Below are 11,855 nucleotides of genomic sequence, written 5' to 3' on the forward strand. Positions count from 1 at the left end.
CCACTACAAAAAGAAAAATAAGGCTAAAGTCTTAATGCTCGCTTCATGCCATCAAAACGAGCCCGCACATGGGCCAACCTCTGATCGTTATGAAGGTCTTGTGCTTTCAAATGCCCTAATTCCTTCTCCAAAGACCGCGCAACGACAACCAGTTTTATGCCCATGTTTACTTATGCATCCATCAAAGGCGTGAGGTTGTCCAAGTCCTGGATATCTATTGTAGCCTTTTTCTTCTGCGCCTTCTCAACAAGAGACTGCAAATAATCCACCCACTGGGTCCAACTCTGAATGTTATCATCAAGGACAGTAAAGTTTTGTTGATTGTGAATCTCCGCCCTCCAATAAGCCAACAGCTGCTCGAATTAAAACATTGTGTTCTGTTACTAAGACAAAACACCTTCTCAAGGAGGTCAATAGATGATTTCTTGAGTTTCATAACCGACACTATTTGGTCTAGAATAATTTCTATGTCTAAGACGAAGGAAGAAATTGCAGCTGGAGCCTCTGACCGAACCAAGCGAGACACCAATTCTCTAACCTCGAGAAGAACGGGAAGGTCGTTGGAAACAACTCCCAAGAGGTCCAAACCAACTATCTTAAACTTCAATTTCCCAAGAAGCTCGTCAAAATCAAGAGCCGAAGAAACGTCGAAAAGAGCAATAGAAACATCATTAGATGGGCCGACAAGAGGATTGAAAGGCGCTGATGATGCCTCTGGTAGCTTCCTCTTTAAACCAAGGGGGTTGACGAATGATATTGGAACAAGAGAATATGTATGGCCTGTTGGTCCCTCCCGATTCTCGGGTTGTAAACTATGGCCATGTGTCAAAGTGGCATTGGCGGTCCCCTCTTCAGATGAGGGAAAAATTAGGGTGGTGGAAAGAATATGCACGATAGAATATATTGAGATATGAGAACCATAATGTATAAGGGACAAATGGGGAGTAAAAGTGACCTTTTAAGCATTCAGAGGCAGATTGGAAGCGACATACCCAAGATCGAGAACAAGGTCGTTCCCACTTTGTCTTCTCCTTTGCAAAAGATTGCATTCAACTTATATCCCATAGTCCAAGTCAAAGGCAAGCACATGCTCAACCTTGAACCTCACCTTATTATTCGCCTCTATGCATCTAGGGCTCGTAGATGGTGCAACTTCAGAGGTCGCCGAACATTTCCCTTCTTGAGGTAGTGCGGGGTGTAGTTCCCTAGTGATCCCAGACTTAGGAAGAAAAGGTTGAGGAGAACTAAAGACTTCGTCTTCATCAGAAATCTCAAATTCCCCTCAATCATAATGACTTATTACAAAATATGGTGGAATTCAGAAACTTACCAACATCAAAGAAAGAGGCCGACAACGTACGTCGGTGAACCACACACATGCGTCATGGAGAGAATAAAAAAACGTCTGAGATGCTTTGTTCCATAAGTGTTGAATCTGCCACGGACCGATAGTAGGATCTTCTCCAGTCCTCAAATTTCTTCGTACAATGGAAGGAGGGAAAAAGCTTAAAAGATGGCAGATAAAATGGCTTATCCTTGAAAATATTAAGGCACTTGGCTAAGTTCTCCTCAGAAGCACTCTCCGTGGAAATAAACATGCAGTCTTCTGAGGGAATGGGAGACTTAGGGAGAAGTTTCCTTAAGCCAAATTGTCTGGCCTCCAGGTTGGGCTGGTATGAGGCTAGTCTTATACCTCTTCCACCAATATAAGTCTCGTCCATAAAGGAGCGGGCCGAAAGTATTCCATAAAGACACCAAGAATGTCGTTCTCCCTCTCGACGTTAGGATTGGGAAATGGTTCACGAAACCACGTAGGGTCGCACCTTCGATCAACAAATGGGGCATGTAGCGGGAAATTCATGATCATCAAGCTATTGGCAAGCTAGAGATCAAATAACAAGAGTCTCCACCGCACTTTTATTGTTTCCAAGGGAAAAGGGAAAAAGTACGAACAAAACCCAAAAGTAAGAAGTTTTCAAATCAAAACTAATAAAAAGTCAGAGATCACAGGTAAGGGTGTTGGTTACACAGAGGGAAGGTGTTAACACCCAAAGTGTCCTAGGTACTCCTAGGGCGCCCTCTTTGTGTGCATATATACTTGGTATAAAGTGATGTTTACAAACAAATAGAATGGGGGATAAGAAAAGAATTCATTAATAATATTTTTGTGTTTGACAAGACCTTCGGTCTTGTGCCTACGTACCAACATAAAAATGAGGGATCAAAACCTCGTAGTTCGTGATACAAATTTCAAAGTGGATGCATTGCTTTTAACAAAAATTAAGTTTGAAAGGCACAAAGGCCTAAAAATGGTTTGAATGTGTTAGTTTTTTTTTTTGCTTTTTTGAAAGTTTAAGTCAAGTATAGTTAAGTTTATTTACAAGTTTGATTTAAGAAAAGAGGTTAGAAAATGCAATGGCATAAGGCCAAAGTTTCTATCTTTTTTTTGCAAAAGTGGTCAAAGTTTAGAACCAAAAGTAGTTCACACAAAGAAGATTTTAAAAAAAATGGAGGGAGAGATTTTGAAATTAAAGAAATGGGGAGAAGATGAAGAGACTATCCTATGTACAAAATTAAAAGTTTAGAGTTGAAAAGATCTTACTAAATGGGTAGCAATCCAATAGACAAGAATGTCAATAGAAACCCAGAATTCCCTTGGACCTTTAGAATCAAGCAACACATAAATGCACAATTATATTATCTTGAAGAGCAAGGAATCAAATAAAGATGGTCACATCCAAGCTTATCCATTCCATTATCTTCTCCAAAATAGCCCATATAACAGATGAATTCCACAAGTCATAGGTTCAAAATAACAACTTCACAATGATCATGTTGCAGATGAACTTAGAGAGGTCTTCAAAGATGTATCAGATGAAGTTCAAATTGCAAGCACTTGATTCTTCAATAAGTTGGCATTGGCCAAGTCCTTTAGCTTAGGAAGGTTGCCTAGATTCTAAGTCCATTTGTCCAAGATCAAGCCAACAGTCCACTCAAAGGTTTTTTAGGGTTTTTTTGTTATTATTATATACATTAATGGTCAAAGACCACACAAACAAGCAAAGTATACACAAGCAAAATATATCACACAATATGGTCCAAATGAACAAAGTGAAAATTGCATTAGCATAAACAATTAGAATGATATGAATAATGGCAAATGAAATAGAGTGCTAAAAGTAAATTGCATTAAAGTAAAAGCTAGTAGTTAATTGGTTAGAAGTTAGTATTGTTTTGCTTTTGCTTTTCATTTCAAGACATTCTTTGTAGAACACTCAACCCACTTATCACAAGCATGAATCCTTGAACCAAAACATCTTCCAAAGGAAGGAAAGAAGGCCAAGTTTCCACACAATACCATGAAAGAGGGGAGACTTACAATCTCACTAACTAGAATGCTTATGCCTTTTATGTCACAAATTTAGCGCTATGTTAAGCAATCGTAATTGGACTTATGTAGAAGTCACAACTATTTGAGGTCGGGTAATAGAATTTTGATGTTAATGCATGTTAGAGACATAGTATAATGGACTATGCTCATGAAACATACCACACACAAAAAGAATATGCAAAAGGTGTGGCCTAATCTCATCCATACTCATGTCAATTTTTCAATCAACTAGCATTAGGACTTTGAGATGTCATAGGCCAAATGGAACGAATGAATGAAGAAAGGGAATAAGATGAAGTGGGAGGGGAATGGATCAAAACACAAATTGGTCAAAGGAGGATTTTTACCAAATTAATATCATTCACTCATTTTGGGAGATGGAATGTACATTCCATCAATCCCCTAAATCCAATGATATTAATTTGACAAAGTCAAATCAACCTTGACCAATGCCCAACAACAAGAGTTAAACATAAACAAGTCATCACAATTGGTCAACAAATTTATTTGGCATTTATTCAGATTAAAAATACTAAAATAGTACATTTAAATTAAATATGGTTTGTCCAATTCCTAAAATCTCATCAAAACACCAAAGAAATGGCCATGAGATTTATCATAGGTCAAACAAAATCAAAGGACCTTCGAGAAAAAATTTCATAATTTTTGGACATTAAAAAATATTTTTAAACAATTAAAAACAAATGCAAAATCAATTAATTCATGAAAAATATTAATAATGATCCAAAAAATAATTTTAATTCAGAATATAAAAGAGAAAAATATTTGAATTTTTTTGGTGAAAGTCCCATATTTTTTGGATCAATATTGAATTTAATATGAATTATTGAAAATAATGCAATAAAAATGAAAATTAAAATATCAGAAAAAACGTGGACCACTTGATCTCCCTCATTAATTGAGGTGGCAGATCAAGTGGCCAGAAACACGCTATCCACGATGGACATGAGTCAGCGCGCCATAACATTGGTATTTAAAAGGGACGATCGTGATTAAAACAAATGAGATGGATCCTATGGCTGTGAGACATGCCAGCGCATGGCCGAAGCTGTAGCTCCGGTCTTCTTCTCCGGTGGACCTCACCGGACTGGTCCACCATCAACCATCACCAAAATTAAAAACAAGGACATGATTTCAAAGTAAAAATGACACCGAGCTTGAATCTGACCTCAATTCACTCTAACTCCAAGTATATTGAGAGATACATGGAGTTGAAATTTAAGGCACATGAACTGGGTTGCTTCGATTTGACCTTAAAGTAACTCAATCTTCTTGCCTACATTGGTAGAACTTCATACAACAAAAGAATCAATAGAATTGAGCAAGAATTTGAGAGAATCGAAGAGATCAAAATTTCTAGAAAATACCTTCAATGGAGGTTTAGATTCAACTGATCTTGATCTTGCTTGTTCTTGATCTCACTCCACTTTCTTGTAGAAGAAGGATTGAATGCTTAAAAGGTTGTGGATTCCTGGAGATTTGAATTTCAAAATAGTGGAAATTCAACCTCAAATTCAAATGAATTTCTCAGGTTTATCCTTTGCAAAGTGAGGGTTAGAGATGGGGGATCAAAGCTGTCGCGAATGTGTATTCATTGCTGAGCATATGAGGCTCTATTTATAGTTGAAACCATTGCTTTTTGCACACTTGAAATCCACTTTCCAAATTTGGTCATTGATGATGCATGGGTGCATGGGCGTGCATAGGCCCATAAAATCATTGCCATAAGTCCACAAATGAATGTTATATAGTCTGAATTCATCTTGGATTGCAAGGCAAGTGTGCATTTGGATTTGAAGTTTGATCCTTGCCAAGTGATGTCACCATGTTCATGCCATGCGCAACCTATGCATTCCTTGTCCAAAATGAATGAATTTGAGATCTTTGGAAAGGTGAAATCAAGAGGAACAACTTTCATGTTCAACACTTTTTCATTTGGAGCTTGGAACTTGAAGAAATTTGAGGTGGAAGTTTGGAAATTTTTGACATATCAAAATTTTTCTAAGTGTCAAGCCATATGTCTCAATATTCCACCTTACTTAACTTTTTATATGAGCTTTAAATGAGAAAAGTGTCTTCATCAAAGTTGTATCTATTTCAAATACCTTCAAATGGTAACCAATTTCAAGTCATTTGGATTTGAAATGATAGAGTTATGCATTTTTGAAGTTTGGAAAAATCACTTGATCAATGGTATAGGTCAAAAGTGACCTATAATGTAACCTCATATCACATGCTCAAAAACGTTGAATTAGCTCCCACTCCAAACATAAAAGTTGAATTAGACACATTGAATTTGATTTTTCAACTTGGAAATCTTTCATCTTATAAAAATTGATCAAGTTATGGCCTTGGGAAGTTGACTTTCAAATTAGGGTTTAGACAAAATGACCTATAATGTTTCAATATAGAAAATGATTTTCCTAGCAAAACTAACTCTAGGTCTCAACATGAAAGTTGTTTTTAATGTCATTTAGAGTAAGTTTTATCTTGGAATAATTTTCATATGGTGAAAATTGTAGGAGATAGGGTCTAGGGAGACCCAGTTTTGATTAGATGAATCGATATGGCCAACCACCATCAACCAACTTGATAACTTTCAATTCTCTTGACTTTCTTGGCTCATGGTAGATCATATATGCATAATATGATGAATTTTGAAGTGTATCTTAAAATTTTTTGATCAATTGGTGAGATAGGTTGTTGGAGAAGTTACTCAAGATACCCAGTCAAACTAGGGCTTCCAAGGCAAATCACCCTCAAACTCTTGAAGAAAACTTGATCAATATAACATGTAGAGAACATTGGGACTCATATATGATGTTCATAACCATTATTGAATAAACTCTTGGTTGCGCTCTTTGTTCATGAGGGTCTCAAACCCTAGATGTGAACTTGATGAATCAATGGAATCATGCCCTTCCTACAAAAGAGTTAGAAAAATGCAAAGACATATTTTTGGTATTTTGGTTAGTGAAATGATAAAATACAAGTATGACATAATCATAAAGTGCTTGGTGATCTTTCCCAAAACAAACCCAATGAAGGAGAGGTAAGGAGGATACCAAGATATGATCCCAATGCTAATGCTTATGATGAAATTACATGAGGGATCTTAGGGTCAAAATTGGGGTCTTACAGGGCCATGGTGGAGACAAATGTTTTATTTTTGTAAAACATAGATACGTACTTCTCGAACGTCTCCTGCAACACAGTTTCGCCATCCTCAGGAGTAATGCTGGAAAGACAGACACCTTCAGTGCCTATTGGCGTACTAGGAAGATTTTCAGAGCCCAAGTTGGGAACGGAAGTGGCATTAAGCAACAACTATAGTAACCAAATGGGGCTTCCTATTTGAAGAATATTAAAATAAGGGTGATTGAGGATCTATCGGGAAGATATTCCCAGCGACTCGTAGATACCACATAAAATTAGCTTGCTAAGACAAAGTTTGCGTTGTTCGTGAAGTTGAGTGGCTAGAGGTATGAACATCTTTAGAATTTGGTCACCAGGGGGACATAAGACATAATGGTTCTACTAATAGGTTAAGAATCTTATATGCTCACAAGCGTCAACATATTCGATCGAACTGCGGTGAGCCTGAATTAAAACGTAAAAATGCCTGTCAGAAAAATCAAGAGCAGGAATGGTCCTTGTAGGCCAGGGGGTGCGTAAGTTTCCCTAATAGATCGAAGGCCACCAATGGCAGCAAGATGAAAGAGTGTGGGAGTCAACATCCCATAGGGGAGGTGAAAATTGTTAGTAGTCGACTCCAAAAAACCGGAAGTCGCAAGTAACATGGTCGGGTTGTATTTGAGGTGAACCCACGAAAGCTGAGCAAAGTCGAAAATGCCCAAGTATTTCCACAAGGCCTTTTTCTTCTTCTCCACCCTATTTAACCAGTTTATATACTCTGAGCCAGATGCCTCAAGTGGAGGAGTGAAATATACCTGATTTTCCAAGAAATGAAAATCAAAAGGTTGATCATTAAAGACTACGGGTTCCCACTCACAGTAGTTGGGGAAAAACCTGTCTGAGGAGTTTCATTTCTTGACAAACCTAGGGAGAGGACCCATGAATGCAAAGGTATCACCATAAATGGAATAAGGAACCAAAGCATCAAAATACCATAATCTTAAGATGTTTTCCACCTAAGGAGGCTCTGAAACGTAGGATCGATCGTCAATTAAGACTGGTTCATCAATCTGAGACGCAAAAGGTGAACGTTGCGAACTAGAGAAGTTAGGCGCCATTAATTGTGAAAGGAAAAAGAAGAGAAAAAATGGCAGGAGAAAAACTAGAAATAACGTTCATCTAAGATTGGTGAGATCGCGTGAAGAAGAAAAGCGGTAGAGAGAAGAATGGTTTAAATAGAAGGGTGGCGAGAGTATTTCCCAAGAATATGGACATATGGCATATTTAGAGACAACAAGAAGCCTCGAAACAAAGGAAAATGATGATTAAATCAAAGAAAAGCCTTAACTCCTGGTTTAGTGGTTAGTTAATGATATCAGAAACTAGGACAATGATGTGCTAATGCTGCACGTTTCAAGGATGTAACGTTTAGAAAGAAAGTTAGTCACAATGACTGACAACAAGAATGATTGAAGGGGTGTGGCGCAAAATGTGAATAGTTATGAAGTAGTTATAAACAATTCCATTTTATCGCCCTTCAAATGTAGGTCAACAATGACATTTTTTGGGGGGCATCTGTTACACTAGGATTTTCAACTATTGGAAAGTCAACTAAGAATGTCAATGAAAAGACATTTATTGAACAAACATTAATGAAGTCTCTTTAATAGAAGCATTAAAGAGGAGTTGTCAACAAGCTAACAAAGAAGGCTCGACCGAGCCATCGACACAACAAGAAATGGTTTGGAAGACTCTTAGGGGTAAACCCCCTACAATCCCAGATTCCTAGGAAATACGTCCAAAATCTTGAAAAGGGTTGTCGACAGAAACATGTCCAGAATCTCAAAAGGGACAGTCGACAAGATCCTTCATTCTACCAAAGGGACTGGTCGACCAAACTGCATGGTATAAAAGACTTTGTAAGTTCATAAGTCTTGAAGCTTTGACATGCATCATCGATAACATGTTAGAGCGGTTATCATCGAGAGGACGCGATGATGTCGAAGAAGTGGAAAAGTAGTTACCACTCAGCATGGGCTACAAGAAGATAACATCTTGGAAGACACGTAAGCGCATTAGTGGGAACCTGAAGAATTAAACATTGAGCAAACACAACAAGCCCCTAGCAGCCATAACCGTCATCGATAATCATCTTGTAAATAGATTAAATAACAGACTCATACATTGGATCAAAGGTCACAAGACTTCATACATACTCTCCATATCACTGGAGTACCCGAGTCATAGAGAGAAATAGTTGAGTGAGAAACATGTATGCGTCTGTATCTACCCTTTTGTAATATGTTTTATCTTCTTAAACAGAACATTGTACTTTTCTTTTTGCTTTATTTAACGTTATTTACTACATTTTTACCTTATCATTTATTATAACTTGACTTCATTTAAAGTATTTTTGTCACACTACCTTCAGTTCACATACACGTGTGTTCGCGCAAGTTATTTGCACAAGTAGCTTTGGATATTTTTCAAGTTAATCTCGCAAATATTCAAACTCGTGATTGTTTAACAAAATCACCGACAAACATCCTATTGGTTATGGACTCCATTCAGACAGGTGCAAGAAGTCTCGACATTATCTCACGTATCTCAGTTATTCACTTTTGAAACCAATACCATCATATCTTCACTATCTCATGATATATCTAAGCATCCAAGATTTCATCACTATCTTTCTCTTAGTTTACCTAATTTCAATCACATCTCTCACTTTCTTTTATTTAATAACTAAGAAAAATTACATAGTTAAATAAAGTTTTTACTTATTAATTCCATTTCATATACTAGATGAAATATAGATTTATCTACTCATCAATCACTTACAATTGTCCCCTTGAAAACCCATGGAAGTGGGTTCATCAATTAAGAAACTTTTTGGACAGAAATTAATAAAAGTGAAAAAAATGAAACAAATACGACCTGGCAGTAGCTACTGATACGACCCGTAGCCAAACCCAAAAAAACGCTCATTTCAATAGCACATGGGTTTCCCACGGCCTTTAGCTAAGGCTACAGTCCGTGGGTAATCTCAAGATTTCGAACCTTGTCATTTTCATGCATTTTGTCAACAAATAGACCATGATTCCCAACAATACTAAATCAAAATCAATGGAGAAACACAACAAAACATGATATATATATATATATATATATATATATATATATATATATATATATATATATATATATATATATATATATAATATATATATATATATATATATATATATATATATATATATATATATATATATATATATATATCATTTTCTCTCAAAACTTTCACAATGCTAGAAAACATACACTTTCAATATTGATTTGGAAACTCACAAACCACTTGTTCTCTCATTTTTTCAAAAGACTTTTCAATCTATCTCGAACACTTTTAAACGATTTCTTTCATCTTCTACCTCATTCTTTTTCCATTGTTGCATGGATCCGAATCGCATACTTGGAGATTTGTTATTTTTTATAAGATTGGTTTATTGAATTTAACAAAAAAATTTAAAGATTTAGTTAAGACTTAAGAGGTTCGCAAAGTATGTGGTGTTGTGGTTATTTTTGACAATTTCAGTTAAAAAGAAGGAGGCTATTCTCTCTAGGTTCATCTTGGTAGTGTGGTGTGGAAGCATACAAACATGGTGAAATTTCTTCTCAATCTTCAGGCATAGCAAAGCTTAAGATACCAGTAGGATCAATTAATGATCGCTACAGAACGAAGACTTTGGAACGAGTTTGTTGGGTCTGGAAGATTAAATACAATTTTCTGTCAAGATTTCACAAAGAGTTCAATTCGTATATTATGTACAATTCAAGGGATCCAAATTGAAGATGTTTATATTTTCAATGTTAATTTGGATATTGTGATTGTACTACACTTGTATAATTTTGTCATAAATTATAGTGAAATTCCACAAATATTTTGATGGAAAATCATTGGAAAGTGGAATAAGTTTTCCTATGTACACCTTCTCTCTCTCTCTCTCTCTCTCTCTCTCTCTCTCTCTCTCTCTCTCTCTCTCTCTCTCTCTCTCTCTCTCTCTCTCTCTCTCTCTCTCTCTCTCTCTCTCTCTCTCTCTCTCTCTCCTTTCTTTTTAATTTTGTATACATCACATGATAGGTTGTACTTTATTGCTTTCTAGAATCGCATGCCATTAGGATATCATTTGGTAGAAATTTATTCATAAAGCGTAGGTTTTGTTAGAATTGGGACCTTGATTTTGTCTTGTTGAAGATTAATCTTAAACTGTGATCGTAAAATTCACACATAGTATTAGTATTGTAAAAGCCCGCATCTCGTGTAATTTTGACATATATTCAATAAAACTCATTGGTTTGTATATTTGGTTGAATTCGTGTTTCAATCTTAATTGTGTTGTTAACTATTTAAGTCACTACATGTCAATTCCAATCGATAAGTATAACCGCTTTATACGCATAAAATTTATTCCCGTCGAGCAAAAATAATTAGTTTTAAAGCTCTGATAAAAGTTTTTCAAACTATTTTCAACGAAGGTTTTAATTGGGAGGTCTATTCACCCCACTCTAGACCGTTGAATACTCCATATATACGCCCAACAGTAGAAACCATGAAATTTACTTAATCAATGAAGATAGAAGCACACAGGGACAACAAAATAGAGAGAATGATTACCATACATTTGGCTAATCCCTGAGGGAGACCGACTTTCCATTCTCCATCATCTACTTAAGACAGACTTGTACTTGTGAAATTTACATCGGGCGATAGAAGTGTTCCACCTTTTACAAAAAATTATCAAAAGAATCGTATGCAATAGAGTAACTCTTCTTCACCAACTTCGTGTAATTCTTGGCCAAGGAGATATTCTCAAGACACATATCCTGAAGGTCGTCTTCAGTCTCCTTCCGACCTTCTTGAGATTACTTAAAAAATTCTTGGTCAAGGAGATATTCTCAAGACACATACCCTTTTACAGGAAGGATCTAATGCCTAATTTGCTTCAACAAGAGCAACCTTCATCATGGATAGTGATTCCTAGGTAGAAGTTAAAGCTTAATTCTTCTTTGTCACTTCTTACACAAGAAACTTCACATTCTCAGCCAGTAACTTGTCGTACCTAAAGGCTTCAATAATAACTCTTGTCTCTGAAAACGAGCTAGAAGCACCTTAGAGTTCCTCTAGATACCAATCTCGCTCGATGGTAACAGAAATGAAATTCTTTTAGGATACCTCTTTTCCTTTCAAAGACGACTAAAATAGAAGATTTATCCCCGCCTCCCAACTCCAAAGGCCAAGACAATCGATGTC

Source organism: Lathyrus oleraceus, chromosome 4, assembly GCF_024323335.1.
Source record: "Lathyrus oleraceus cultivar Zhongwan6 chromosome 4, CAAS_Psat_ZW6_1.0, whole genome shotgun sequence".
NCBI lineage: Eukaryota > Viridiplantae > Streptophyta > Magnoliopsida > Fabales > Fabaceae > Lathyrus > Lathyrus oleraceus.